Source organism: Mustela nigripes, chromosome 1, assembly GCF_022355385.1.
Source record: "Mustela nigripes isolate SB6536 chromosome 1, MUSNIG.SB6536, whole genome shotgun sequence".
In the NCBI taxonomy this organism is placed as follows: domain Eukaryota; kingdom Metazoa; phylum Chordata; class Mammalia; order Carnivora; family Mustelidae; genus Mustela; species Mustela nigripes.
The window spans coordinates 265,579,098-265,593,656 of NC_081557.1; the positions used below are offsets into that span (position 1 = coordinate 265,579,098).

A 14,559-nucleotide genomic window follows, 5' to 3' on the forward strand; every position below is an offset into this window, starting at 1 on the left:
TGTATATTTATATATTATAATACACATGTATATGCATATATATACATACATATATAAATGCTTACTGTGTACATGGCTCTGTAGATACTTCCCTTAAAGAACTTTCCCATTATGGATATTTCCCCCTTACAAAATCTGGTAGGAAGTAATGTTGCTACATAAATAGCCGTAGTGTAAAGTAGTATATGATAAATTCACAGGATGCCAAGGGTGTTTGGTAGAGGAGGAATTTACACATTGTTGGGGAAATCAGAGAAGGCATGCTGAAGGAGAAAACATTTAAACTATAACTTGAGGGGCACCTGGCTGGCTCAGTTGGTGGAGGATATGACTCTTGACCTCAGTCTTGTGAGTTCAAGCCCTATGATGGGTATAGAGATTACGTAAAAATAAAAATAAAATCTTTGAAATAAGTCAAGCAGAGAGAGTCAGTTAGCATATAGTTTCACTTACTTGTGGAGCATAAGGAATAACACGGAGGACATGGGGAGAAGGAGAGGAGAAGGGAATTGGGGGAAATTGGAGGGGGAGATGAACCATGAGAGACTGTGGACTCTGGGAATCAAACTGAGGGTTTTGAAGGGGCAGGGGGTGGGAGGTTGAGTGAGCCAGTGGTGGGTATTAGAGAGGGCATGGATTGCATGGAGCACTGGGTGTGGTGCATAAATGATGAATTCTGGTATGCTGAAAAGAAATTAAAAAAATAAAAAATTAAAAAATTAAATAAAATCTTAAAAAACGAAATTAAGCTGTAACTTAAAAAGGGCAACTGCCTGGCTCAGTTGGTAGAGCATGTGACTCTCGATCTCAGAGTTCTGAATTGAAACCCCACGTTGGTGTGGAGACTCCTTAAAAAATAAATAAACATAAAAACTGTACCTTGAATAATTGGATGGGTGGATTAAGGGTGATATTATTTTAAATAGAAGGAATTTATTAATGGTATACATTGAAATAAGTCAGATATTATAGGCTATATACAAAAAATTAACAGTTACTTCTCTTTGGCTTGTAATGAATGGTTACTCCTATGCTGAATCAAAGCAAATAATGGTAATCACATTGGAAGATTGATACCATATTGAGAAGGATCTTTTTTTTTTTTTGAAGATTTTATTTATTTATTTGACAGAGAGCTAGAGATCACAAGTAGGCAGAGAGGCAGGCAGAGGGAGACAGAGAGGCAGGCTCCCCGCTCAGTGGGAAGCCTGATGTGGGGCTCGATCCCAAGACCTTGGGATCATGACCTGAGCCGAAGGCAGCCACTTAACTGACTGAGCCACCCAGGCACCCCGAGAAGGATCTTGAATAAGATCCTAAGAAGCTTGGACTTCTATTCCCCTTTTAAAAACTCTTAGAAGTTTTAAAAATGGGGAGTTCCTGGGGCGCCTGGGTGGCTCAGTGGGTTAAGCCTCTGCCTTCAGCTCAGGTCATGATCTCAGAGTCCTGAGATCAAGTCCCACATTGGGCTCTCTGCTCAGCGGGGAGCCTGCTTCCCCCTCTCTCTCTGCCTGCCTGTCTGCCTGCTTCTGATCTCCCTCTTTCTCTCTGTCAAATAAATAAATAAAATCTTAAAAAAAAAAAAAAATGGGGCGTTCCTTAGAGCTTTAATCCAGAGAGAATTTGTAAGATGTATTGGCCTGAATCAAAACTTGAAGTTGGAAGAACAGTTTAAGTGCAATTGCCAGGACTAGTAAAGGTAATATTTAAACTGAAGTCCTCATAATGAGACTGTAGTAAGGAGATATATGTCAAAGACACTGGATCTTTGTGCTCGCAATTGGGAATGGAGAGGCTGTGGGGAGGAGAGGGGGAGTCATAGGATGCTGAGATTTTGAAGCCTAGGGATCTCCTAAAAAGTTGATATTAATGGAAATGGAATAGATTTGGAAGGAAAGAGAAGTTCATTTGCTGACATAGTTTGTTTTGGGCATGCTGGATTTGGGGGAAATTTTATAGTATAAACAGAGCAAGTATTTCAAAAATGTTTTAGTAGATTCATGTTTACATTTTAATTCAAGTTGAACTAATTCATCATATTTTATGGCCATATTACTTAACCTGAATTATAGATTGTGTTCTGTACTTTAAGCAAATTCAAAGGTCCTCTCCGATTCTTTTATTGTTGTAGAATTTTGTTTGTTTATATTTGGTAACCTGCATTAAAGAACACATCCTTGTAGGTGTCTGACTGTGGTTTGGTGCTTTCTATTAGGGATATCCATTATGAGGGTATTTGTTTTCGTGGAATCAAACTTACATTCTTTCCCAAGTAAAACCTGAAACTGAACATTATTTTAAAATTTAAACCAGAATTACAGTTGAGTTTGATGAAAGTATTTCTCATAATTTTTTTGTTTCCAGTTAAATTCAAGTTCACCAAAACCAGATAATACTAAATATAGTCAATTAAAAGTGAAACTGAATACCAGGTATCAGTATCCAGTCATCTTCTTGGTTTGCATGGTGATGTGATTTTTCACAGAAGTTAACTTTGTCACCTTTGCTACTTTTTCATTCTCTAAGTAATCCTTTTGGTCTCTATTTTCTTTGTTCGTTAACCTTGAATTTTTAAATTACCATTTTCATCATAGAACTTGAGACTATTGTTTTTTCACTGGGAAGGTTTTCAAATTATTTATTTCAAATAAGAAAAGTGACCCTTTAAAATGTTTATTTTTTTAAATTGACTTTATTTTGTACTTTCATAACGAGTCGTAGCTTCTGTATACCATGGTCAAGTTTCTTAGGTATGTAGTGTCTGCACACCCACCCCCGCCACCCCGAATCCATTCGCTTTAACAAAGCATCTTGAAGAGGTAGACCTTTCTCCACCTCGAACATGGTCTTTTCACCATCACCCCTTTCCTGCCCCAGGATCTGTTTAACAGTATCCGCAAAACATTTGTGTTCTTTAAACACGAAGACAAACGATTAACCTGTCAAAAATGTTAAAACAGAACACACCAGATGTGCGTTAGAACAAATGAGGCTTGTATTACGCATTTTCAGAGCTTATTCCGATTTTTGTTCAGGAACATTTGATTCCCCTTATATCCAACAAAAGACTTTAGGGTAAAATAGAAACTACGTTTTGAGCAAATGGATGAAATTAAAAAACAAACAAACGGGCCCCTGCAGCTGAGCTCATTAGTTTCCCATTTTGTCTTATATTTTGTTTTACTAATGGGAGTGGGTGTAACTGTCTTGGCTGGATTGAGTGTGCACATTTTGCAGCATGTTTAATGCTGCATATTTATTCACTTTATTTTAATTGCTTACGTAACTGTAGGCAAGTTCCCTATTTTTCAAATGCACATTTGGCTGCTTTTCCTAGTATTATTTCTTTTTTATTTATTAAAAAAAAAAAAAGGCATTTCTTAGAAGAAAATGGGCTTCATTTTGCTTGTCAACTACCTTTTTTTCTTCCAATGTAAGTGCCCCCTGAAATTCCTTCATCTCTAATATAGATATGTTTTATTGATAAATTAGATTTTAAGTTGCTAATCTGTCTTTTAGCACTTATTAAACAAAAAAATATGAGTATGAAGAATATCTTGACTTAAGGGAATTCATTTTATATTACACATATTAACCCGTGGGTGGGTATTATGGCATATACGGAGAAAGTTAAATTCTTTTAAACCATGCTAAGTTATTGGCAGGTTGATAGAAAAGGGACGTGATTAGGAAATTAGACTCTAACGTGTATTCCCTTTTTTTTTTTAAAGATTTTATTTATTTATTTGACAGAGATCACAAGATCACAAGTAGACAGAGAGGCAGGCAGAGAGAGAGAGGGAAGCAGGCTCCCTGCTGAGCAGAGAGCCCGATGCGGGACTCGATCCCAGGACCCTGAGATCATGACCTGAGCCGAAGGCAGAGGCTTAACCCACTGAGCCACCCAGGCGCCCCACTAACGTGTATTCCTTTTAACGTGTAGAATTGAGCATCAGTGCTGCAGTTGGAGTATTGTCGAAAGGGTGTGGTCGCGGCCTGAGTATTCCTATCTGCTGAGTAGGACACCCTTTCCGTGTGGAAGTTGGTGTTGTATCATATTTGAGACTAGTGGATGTGAACTTATTGAAACCTAATGTGAAACAGCTTTAATTCATAGATTGACGTGGCGTATGTAAGAGGATTGCTTGCATTATTGAGATAATTAGAACTCTTTGGTTATATGAAGAAAAATACTAAGACATAGGGAATTTTTACACAGTAATGAATTTGAAATTTTCCCAAGTCTCCTCCCTCATGTATTAGTTTTCAAGCTGTGTATGAAAGATTCCAATGATTATTATGAATATTTCTAGTTACTAAAGATGAGTTATTGATGTATTACAGCTGGTTCTGTTACTCTTCCCTCATTTCCTTCACTCCGGCTACGGCGGCCTCCGTGCTCTTCCGCACACACACTAGGTGTTCTCCCTTCTCGCATCTTCGGACTCATTGTCCCGTCTGTCTGTGATGCTCTTTGATTGTTGGCTTGGTTCACTTCCTCATTCAGACATCACCCAAATAGAGAGGCTTCCATATCAGCTGTTACTCCCCATGCCCCTTATCACTGTATTTTTCATTATTGTGGTTTTTAATATTTTTTAGGACTTAACACTCTTAACATCTTACTCTGGCTACCACCATGTTGTTCTCAGTATTTATAGGTCATTTTTGCCTTTTTGTTTGTTCATTTGTTTTGTTTTTTAGATTACATATGTAAGTGAAATCATATAGTATTTTCCTCTCTCTACCTGACTTACTTCACTTCGCATAGTACCCCCAGGTCCATCCATGTTGTCACAATGGTGAGGTCTCATACTTGTTTATGGCTGAGGAGCATTCCATTTACTACACACACCACACCTTTTTCTATCCATTCATCTATTGATGGACACTTGGGTTGCTTCTGTATCTTGGTGTTGCAGATAATGCTGCAGTAAACATAGGGGTGCCTGTATATATATTTTTGAATAGTGTGTTCATTTTCTTTGGGTAGATACCCAGCTGGGGAATTACTGGATTGTATGTATTTCTGTCTTTAAGGTTTTGAGGAACCTCCATACTGTCGTACACACTGGCTGCACCATTCATGTTCCTGCCGACAGTGCACAAGGGTTCCTTTCTCACCACATCCTCACCTGTGCTGCTTACTTCCCGTGTTTTTCGTACCTGCCGTTCTGGCCAGGTGTGAAGTGATGTCTCTTTGTGGTTTTGATCTTCATTTTCCTATGATTAGTGATGTTGAACATCTTTTCATGTGTCTTTCGGCCCTCTGCATGTCTTTTTTGTAAAAATGTCTCAGATCCTCTGCCCATTTTTAATTGGATTGTTTTTCTGGTGTTGAGTTGTGTAAGGTCTTTATATAGTTACATAGCTGTTAACCTGCTATCTGATCTATCAGGTATGTTGCGTGTGTGTGTGTGTGTGTGTGTGTGTGTGTGTGATATATTGACATACCTTCTCCCACTCAGTAGGTTGCCTTTTCGTTTTGTTACTGATTTCCTTCACTATGCAAAAGCTTTTTATTTATTTTTGTGTGTGTGTAGTCCCGTTAGATTAATTGTGCTTTTGTTTCCCTTGCCTGAGGAGACATATCTAGAAAAATGTTGCTGAGATTGATGTCAGACATTATTGCCTTTGTTTTTTCTAGGAGTTTTATGGTTTTAGGTCCCACATTTAGGTCTTTAACACATTTTGAGTTTATTTTTGTGTATGGTGTAAGAGTGGTCCAGTTTCATTCCTTTGCATGTAGCTGTCCCACTTTTCCCAGTACTATTTATTGAAGACACTGTCTTTTCGCCCATTGTATACCTTGCCCCTTTGTCGAAGATTAATTTACCATGTAAATGTAGGTTTATTTCTGGGCTCTCTGTCCTGTTCCATTGGCCCATGTATCTGTTTTTGTGCCAGTACCGTACTTTTCTGATTACTACAACTTGGTAGTGGATCTTGAAATCTGGGATTGTGGTATCTCCAGTTGTGTTCCTTTTTTTCAAGATTGCTTTGGGTATTCAGGGTCTTTTGTGGTTCCATACAGATTTTAGGATTATTTGTTCTAGTTCTGTGAAAAATGTTGTTGGTATTGATAGGTATTCTATTGAATCTGTAAATTGCTTTGGGTAGTATGGACATTTTAACATACTGCTTAATTTTAACATAATATTCCTTCAGTTCGTGAGCATGGAATATCTTTCCATTTGTTTCTGTCATCTTCAGTTTCTTTCATCCATGTTCTGTAGTTTTCAGTCTTTCACCTCCTTGGTCAAATTTATTCCTAGGTATTTTATTCTCTTTTAGTGCAATTGTAAATGGGATTATTAATTTCTCTTTTTGCTATTCATTTTTAGTGTATAGAAATGCAGATTTCTGTATATTAATTTTGTATTCTGTAAGCCTACTGAATTGTTTTTTTTTTTTTTTTTTTTTAGATTTTATTTATTTGGGGCACCTGGGTGGCTCAGTGGTTTAAGGCTCTGCCTTCAGCTCAGGTCGTGATCCTCAGGGTCCTGGGATCAAGCCCTGCATTGAGCTCTTTGCTTAGCAGGAAGCCTGCTTCCCCCCCCCCCCAACCCCCCACCACCTCTCTCTGCCTGCCTCTCTGCCTACTTGTGATCTCTATCAAATAAATGAATAAAATCTTTTAAAAATAAATAAATAAATAAGGTCTGTCTTTAAAAAAAAAAGATTTTATTTATTTATTAGAGAGAGAGCTAGCATGAGCAGGGGCAAAGGGAGAGGGAGAAGCAGACTTTTTTTTTAAAGATTTTATTTATTTATTTGACAGACAGAGATCAAAGTAGGCAGAGAGGCAGGCAGAGAGAGAGAGGGGGAAGCAGGCTCCCCGCTGAGCAGAGCGCCTGATGTGGGGCTCAGTCGCAAGACCCCGAGATCATGAACTGAGCCGAAGGCAGAAGCTTTAACCCACTGAGCCACCCAGGCACCCCGAGAAGCAGACTTCTCACTGAGTGTAGAGCCAATGTGGGGCTTGATCCCAGGACTCTGAAATCATGACCTGAGCCAAAGACAGACAATCAACTGAGGCACCCAGACAACCCTTATTACTTTTAATATTTCTTAGTGGTTTTTAGGGTTTTCTTTCTTTTTTTTTTTTTTTTAAGATTTTATTTATTTATTTGATAGACAGAGATTGCAAGTGGGCAGAGAGGCAGGAAGAGACAGAGGAGGAAGCAGGATCCCTGCCGAGCAGAGAGCCCGATATGGGGCTCGATCCCAGGACCCTGAGATCACTACCCGAGCCGAAGGCAGAGGCCTTAACCCACTGAGCCACTCAGGCGCCCCTAGGGTTTTCTTTATAGCATTATATTATCAGCATATAGTAACAGTTTTCTTTTTTCTTACCAGTTTGGATGCCTTTTATTTATTTTTTTCTTGTCTAATTGCTGTGGCTAAGACTTCTAGTAGGTGTTGAATGAAAGTGGCAAGAGTGGACATCTTTATCTTACTCCTGATTTTTGAGGAAAAACTTCAGTTTGTTAACCTTTGAGTATAGTGTTAACTGTAGATTTGTCACATTCTGCCTTTATTAGATTGAGGTATGTTCCTTCTATATCGATGTTGAGAGTTTTTATCATGAGTGGATGTTGAAATTTGTCACTGTTTTTTCTGTATCTACTGAGATAAAGCGATGATTTTTGTCTTTCATTTTATATCTTTTTTGTTGTGAATGTGTACTTGGTTCTTCTCACTGAAGTATGAGCATTTTTTATTTTTGTTCACTACTCTGTAGAGTAATAATGTGGCACACAGTGGGACTCAACAAATACTTTTCAATGGCTCCTAACTGCATAAAGGAAAACAAAAAAACAAAAAAATATTTTGTACTATGAATGCACATTTAATGCGACATTCAGTTGATAAAAGATACAGCATTGAATTAATCAACTGAGGAACGAATTACCTATAATTTATAGATTTTTCTGGATTAGAGTAATTGTATGTACAGTTATTGAGTAACTACTACATCCCAAGCCTTGAGTGTGCTGAGTATGAACAAGACAGACAAGGTCCTGTGACAGAACTATCACTTTTGTTTTTTGCAACAGGAAAACTGGTTTAATTTAATATTTAATCATGCTTAGATTCTCTAGTTAAACAAAACAACAAAAAACAAAACACATACCCCCAAAACCTTTCTTTGACTTAGCTATCCTTTCTAGCTACGATCTTATCTTTTCTGTTGTTTCATACGAAGTTTTTTTAAACAGGTGGTCTTCCCGGGTTGGGTGCCACTGCCTTACCAAGTGTTAGTCTGTCGTCCATCCCTCCCTCTCACAATTCCGCTGAACTTGCGCTCAGTAGTAATCATCAGTTCTCTTTTGCCACATTCAAAGATCTCTTCTTAGAAGGTTTTTTTTGTTTCTTGAGACTTCTTTTATACTATACAATCTTTATTCACCTCCTTCCTACTGTTCCTACTTTGCATCCCTGTCTTGTTTTATTCTACTTGCTTCTTTCCTATAATGTTTTTGGGTAAAGAAGAAAAGAGAATGTTAGGGCGAATTGCCTGGTCATACAGTTTAGTACTGCTTATGTTCATTGTGGAAACTGGTAGAATTGGAGGGAAAGAAAGGGAAAGGAAGAAGGAACAAGGAGAGAAGTTACAAAGTACAGAGTACTGAGAGAAGCACAGAGAAGAGAGAAGGCGAAGAATGGAGCAATTACCTGGCAGGACGGGCTCGCAGAGGCCTAGAAATAGCAATGAGGATTTAACATTGGGCTATATTGAAAAGCAGAATAGAACAGTAGTTAATATAAACCTCTCTCAGTCTTGGATTTATCACTTACTATGACCTTGAACCAGCTTTTTAACATTTTTATGCCTCTGTTTATTCATCTACAAAATGGGTCTCATGATAACATCTCTGTCTAGTGTTTTTGTTATAGTGTATGTAAGAGCTTAGCGTGGGCTGGGTGATAAGAACAGATCAGAGATGCACTGCGCTGTTACTGACTCCCTGCAGTTCCTGAGGAAGCCGCTTGTTCTCTGCAGTTGGTTTAGGAGGAGGCATTCTTTTTCACGCCTTCATAGATCGTTTCTACTTTCACCAGTCATTTACTGAATAAGCACATAGGTAACAGCTGAGTACCTGTTGTGTGCCAGGTAGTGCACGTAGTATTGAGGATTGAAAGAGAAAAAGGTAGTTCCCGTCTTTTAGGAGATAAACTTTGAGAGGCCAGAGAGGCAAGAATAAACTGCTGCACTAAAACGCGGAAAGTGTACTCGTGTACAGCGTACAACGTGCCGAGAGGAATGGAGGACTACTTTGTAGAATCTGATTATAGGAAAGAAATAGCAGTGAAGAGGTTAAGCATGAGTAGGTATTTTCTTCTGACATGCATGGGGAGAACATTCCAGATAGAGGAAATGGCCTATACTATGAACAAAAGTATGAGAAACCCAGTTGTATTCAGGAAATTATAAATACCTTTCTGTCATTTGGCACATAACGTTTTATCAGATAGCGGTGGTCAGCGGGGTTAGACAGTGATAGGCAGTGGGCCAGATCACCGAGGGCTTTGTGTGACGTACTGTGGAGATTAGATTTGATCCTTTATGCAGTTAGGAGCCATTGAAAAATGGTGCTCAGAAGAATGATGTAAGATTTGCATATTAGAATGACTGTGTGGGAGCTGTGTAAGTGACAGTGTGCTGATAGGGAAATGATGAGACTCTAATAGAGACCAGTAGGAGGCTAATGTGGTAGTCTAAGTATAAGATGAATAAGGACAGAATTTGAGCAGTGGCAGTAAAAGCGGAGAGGAGGAGAGCTGTTGTGGCATAGCGAGGAGGCTGAAGGAGCAGGAGTTAGGGATTAGATGTGGGGTTAAGGGCGAGGGAGGAATCTAGAATGAGTCCTTGATTTCTGTTGTTAATAACCCGGTGTATACGATGAATATATGGGAAGTGAAATAGGTTTGGGCAGGATCGTAATATCGGGTGGTGGAGGGAAGATGGACTTAGGCTGGCACAAATTTATCCTGTTTTCCGGGAAGTCAGTGTGAAGATGAAGTAGGTTGCGATAAGTAAGCACGCGCACGGTGATCTCCGGAGTGAGTGAGAAACCTACACGAAGAGGCGCAGGTTAAAACTAAGTAGAGGAATAAAAAATGAAAAAGATAAACTAAAATATTTTTTTCTGAAAGAAAAGAAGGCAGTAGAGGAGAACAGAGCATAGGAGATCAGCAAATGGAAGACACATCAAGTGAAGACCTAAATCCAGCCATATCATTAGTCTTGTTAATTGGAAATGGAATGAATAAACATTCCACCCAAAAGGCAGGGATTATAAAACAAAGGAAAAAACAATTCAGTTATATGGTGTTTACAGGAGACACTTTATATGCAAGTACACGAATAGGTTGAAAGTTAAATGATAGCTAAAGATACACCAACAAGGTGCTCCTGGGTGGCTCAATTGGTTAAGCATCTGCCTTCAGCTGAGATCATGATCCCAGGTCCTGGGATCCAGCTCCACATCAGCCTTTCTGCTCAGCAGGGAGCCTGCTTCTCCCTCTCCCTCTGCCTGCTGTTTCTCCTACTTGTACTCTTTCTGTCTCTCTCTGTCAGATAAATAAATAAATAAAGTCTTAAAAAAAAAATATACAGTAAGGATTAGTGACTTGGATTGACTATATTAATACCAGACAAAATAGACTTTTGAGACAAGGACTGTTATGCCAATGAAATGGGCAAATTCCTTGTAAGACACAGATCACCGCAGTGTCTAGGAGAGTAGAAAATCTCCATGGATCTATATCAGCTGAAGAAATTGAATTAGTAATTTACAGCTTCCCACAGTGAAAAGTTCAGGGCCACATGATTTCTTACTGGTGAATTCTATCCGACATTTAAGGCAAAAAAAATACCAATCTATCGCAACCTCTTTTAGAAAATAATGGTGAAGAAACACTTACCAATTCATTTTATGAGCTCAGCATATCATAGGTAGATATCAGAGGTAGACAGGGATATCCTAAGCAAAGAAAACAACAGATCAATATCCCTCATGAACATAGAAGCACAAATTCCTTTTTTTTAATATTTTTAAAATTTATTTATTTGACAGACAGAGATCACAAATAGGCAGAGAGGCAGGCACAGAGAGGAGGAAGCAGGGCCACTGAGCAGAGAACCCCATGTGGGGCTCGATCCCAGGACCCTGGGACCATGACCTGAGCCGAAGGCAGAGGCTTCAACCCACTGAGCCACCCTGGCGCCCCAGAAGCACAAATTCTTAACAAAATATTAGCAAATTGAATCTGGCAGTATGTTTTTATGTATATATGTAGGAATGTATATAAAGATTAGTAAACATTAACGCAGGAGGTTTATTCTAGGATTGCAAAGTTAGTTTAACATCTGAACATCAATATCATATATCATGTTAGTAGAATAAAGGAAAAAGATCTTAAGATCATCTCCCTAGATCCAGGGAGAACATTTAACAAAATCTCACAGCCATGCTAAGAACTCAGAATACTAGAAACAGAAGTGAACTTCTTCACCTTGACAAAGCACATCTATGAAAAATAAATAGCTCATATCATTCTTAGTGATGAGACCATTAAGACTGAATGCTTTCGGGGGCACCTGGGTTGCTCAGTAGGTTAAAGCCTCTGCCTTTGGCTCAGGTCATGATTCCAGGATCCTGGGATGGAGCCCCACATCCGGCTCCCTGCTTGGTGAGGAGCCTGCTTTCTCCTCTCTCTCTGCCTGCCTCTCTGCCTACTTGGGATCTCTGTCAGTCAAATAAATTAAAAAAATCTTAAAAAAAAAAAAAAAAAAGACTGAATGCTTTCTACCTAAAATCAGGAACAAGGTAAAGGTTTGTGCTCTCCCCACTTATGTTCAACATTGTACCGAAGGCCAGTGAAAGAAAGGGCGTACATATGGGAAAGGAAGAAATAAAACTGTCTTTATGCCCAGAAGTTAGGATTCTAAATGAGTGAATTCTAATAAGTGAATTTAGTGAGGTTACAGTATTTAAGATCAATACACAAAATCAACTGTTTTTCTATACCAGCAATAGCCAATCAAAATGAAACTTATAAAACAGTTCCATTAATAAGAGAATAAAAAAGTCAAAGGAATAGTGAGTCAAAATAAGGAATAAATTTTAACAAAATATGCAGGACCTACTTACAGAAAACTGCTAAATATTGCTGAAAGTATCAGGAATACCTAAATCATACTGAAGTAAATCAAGGGACATGGCATTGCTGTGGATTTGAAGGCGATATTGTTGAGCGGGATTTTTTCCTACATTTTATAGTAGATTTAGTGCATTTCTAGATTTAGTGTAGTCCCAGTCAAGCTCCCAGAAAGCTTAAAAAAAAAATTTTTTTTTGGAAATTGACAAACTTATTCTAGTATGTAGTGGAAATATAAAGGCCCTGGAATAAAAAATGTTTTTAAAAAGGAAGAACAGAATTGGAGGTCCTGCACGACCTGACTTCTGGGCCGTAGTAATCAGGGCGGTGTGGTGTGGTGTAAAGATGGATGTGTATAGATCAAACATTGAAAGTTAACGAACAGACCCACGCCTAAGGAACAAACGATTTTTGACAAAGCTGCCAAGGTTGTATGGGGAAAGAATAGTTTTCAGTGACTGTTTCTTAAATAACTCGATATCCCTTTCCTCACATCAAACACAGAAATTAATTAAAAATGGATCACAGATCTAATTATAAGGGCTAAAGCCATGAAATTCTAGAAGAAAATTACAGCTCTGGATTAGGCAAAGATTTCTTAGGACACAAAAGCGTGAGCCATAGAAGAAAAAATTGCTACAATGGACTATCAAAATTAAGAACATGGCTCATGGGAAGACGCCATTAAGAAGATGAAAAGACAGTCCACCGTTTGTGGGAAAATATTTGCTGCATATTTACCTGACAAAGGACTATTTCTAGAATGTACAAAGAACTTTTAAGACTCAGTAAGAAGACTGCTTTTAAAAAGGGGCAAAAGAACTGAATAGGCAGTTTACAAAAGAAGCTGTATAAGTGGCCATTAAGCACTAGAAATGATGCTCAACATCTTGCTCCTAAGATAAATGCAAATGAACATTGACACACTTTGGTTATAGGACAAAGAGGTAGAAAAAGGAATATGTAAGGTCAAAAAAAGAAAATTTTATTTGTTTTGGGATAGAATTGGCCTGAAAACTCAAATATGCATCATTACCCCCAGTCTATCACTTTTTTCTGGTTTCTTATTCTAACTGTACACATGCTGTATATATTTTTTCAATACCGCATCAGAACCTTCTCTTCAGTATGTTTTAATGCAAAACTGTTTCCATTTTCTTCCTAAGCCCTGGTCTTTCACACTCATAATTTCACTATAAAATCAGACTCAAAATTAGGACATTTATTCATTCTTTCAGCAAACATTTGTCCTTTTATACTCCTTATTAATTATCTACCTGCATCTAGACAGAGATACCAAGTAGGTGATTGGAAGAGAGAGGCTGTGGCTGGAGATACAAATTTGGCAGTTATTGGTAGATAAATGGTTTTTAAAGCCACGTATCCTGATGAGATTGCTGAGGTGTGATTGAATAGAAGGAGAAGTCAAGTGACTGAGGCCTAAGGTAGTGAAGTCCTTGTAAGTCGCCCGCCGGCTCAGCCAACAAACTGAGTGGAACCGGCAGTGAGAAGAGTGTTTCCGAGGACACGTCAGGCTGTTGAAGGAAAAGGAGGGATACACTCTGAACTGCTATTGATAGGTCAAGTCAGAGGAACACTGAGAGATGATTATTGGATTTATCATTGTGAATGTCATTGGTGACCTTGAAAATACCATTTTCAGTGGATGATAACCTGATTGAAATAGATTTAAGAGGAAATGGAAGGAGAAGAAGTAGAAATAGACAGCTGTTTGAAAACTTAAACGCCCTTCAGGGAAGTCTTGGTCACTGGAAGACAGTATGAAGTTGCAGACTTAGTTTATTTTAAGATGGGAGATTTCATAGCAGGTTTGCAGGCTGATGACGATGATTTAGAAAAGCATGTCTAAGGAAGTTGGTGGGACAGTAGAGAGAGGGAGTGGTGGGATCCAGTGCACGAATGGAGAGGGTTGGCCATTGTGAAGAGCATGACTCTCAATTCGCAGTGACAGAAAGGAAGGCATTGTGGTTATAGATTTAGGTTAGTTAACATCATTCTTGAGCTGTCACTACGTAGAAGGTACTATTCTTTTTTTTTTTTTTTTCATATTCTATTTTTATTGAAGAGCACTGTTAGGCAGACTCTTAATTTAAAAAAAAAATTTTTTTTTAAATTTACTTTCAGCGTAATAGTATTCATTGTTTTTGCACCACACCCAGTGCTCCATGCAATCCGTGCCCTCCATAATACCCACCACCTGGTTCCCCCAACCTCCCCCCCCGCCCCTTCAAAACCCTCAGATTGTTTTTCAGAGTCCACAGTCTCTCATGATTCACCTCCCCTTCCAGTTTCCCTCAACTCCCTTCTCCTCTCTAACTCCCCTTGTCCTCCATGCTATTTGTTATGCTCCACTTATTTGTGGAGCATAAC

The 14,559-nt window shown here is 38.6% G+C and overlaps 1 protein-coding gene across 5 annotated transcripts in view; it reads left to right on the top strand.

Moving 5' to 3' along the window:
- Positions 1-14,559, top strand: part of MRPL1 (mitochondrial ribosomal protein L1) — a 115,141-nt gene that overhangs the window by 48,722 nt on the left and 51,860 nt on the right. The window lies entirely within an intron of this gene.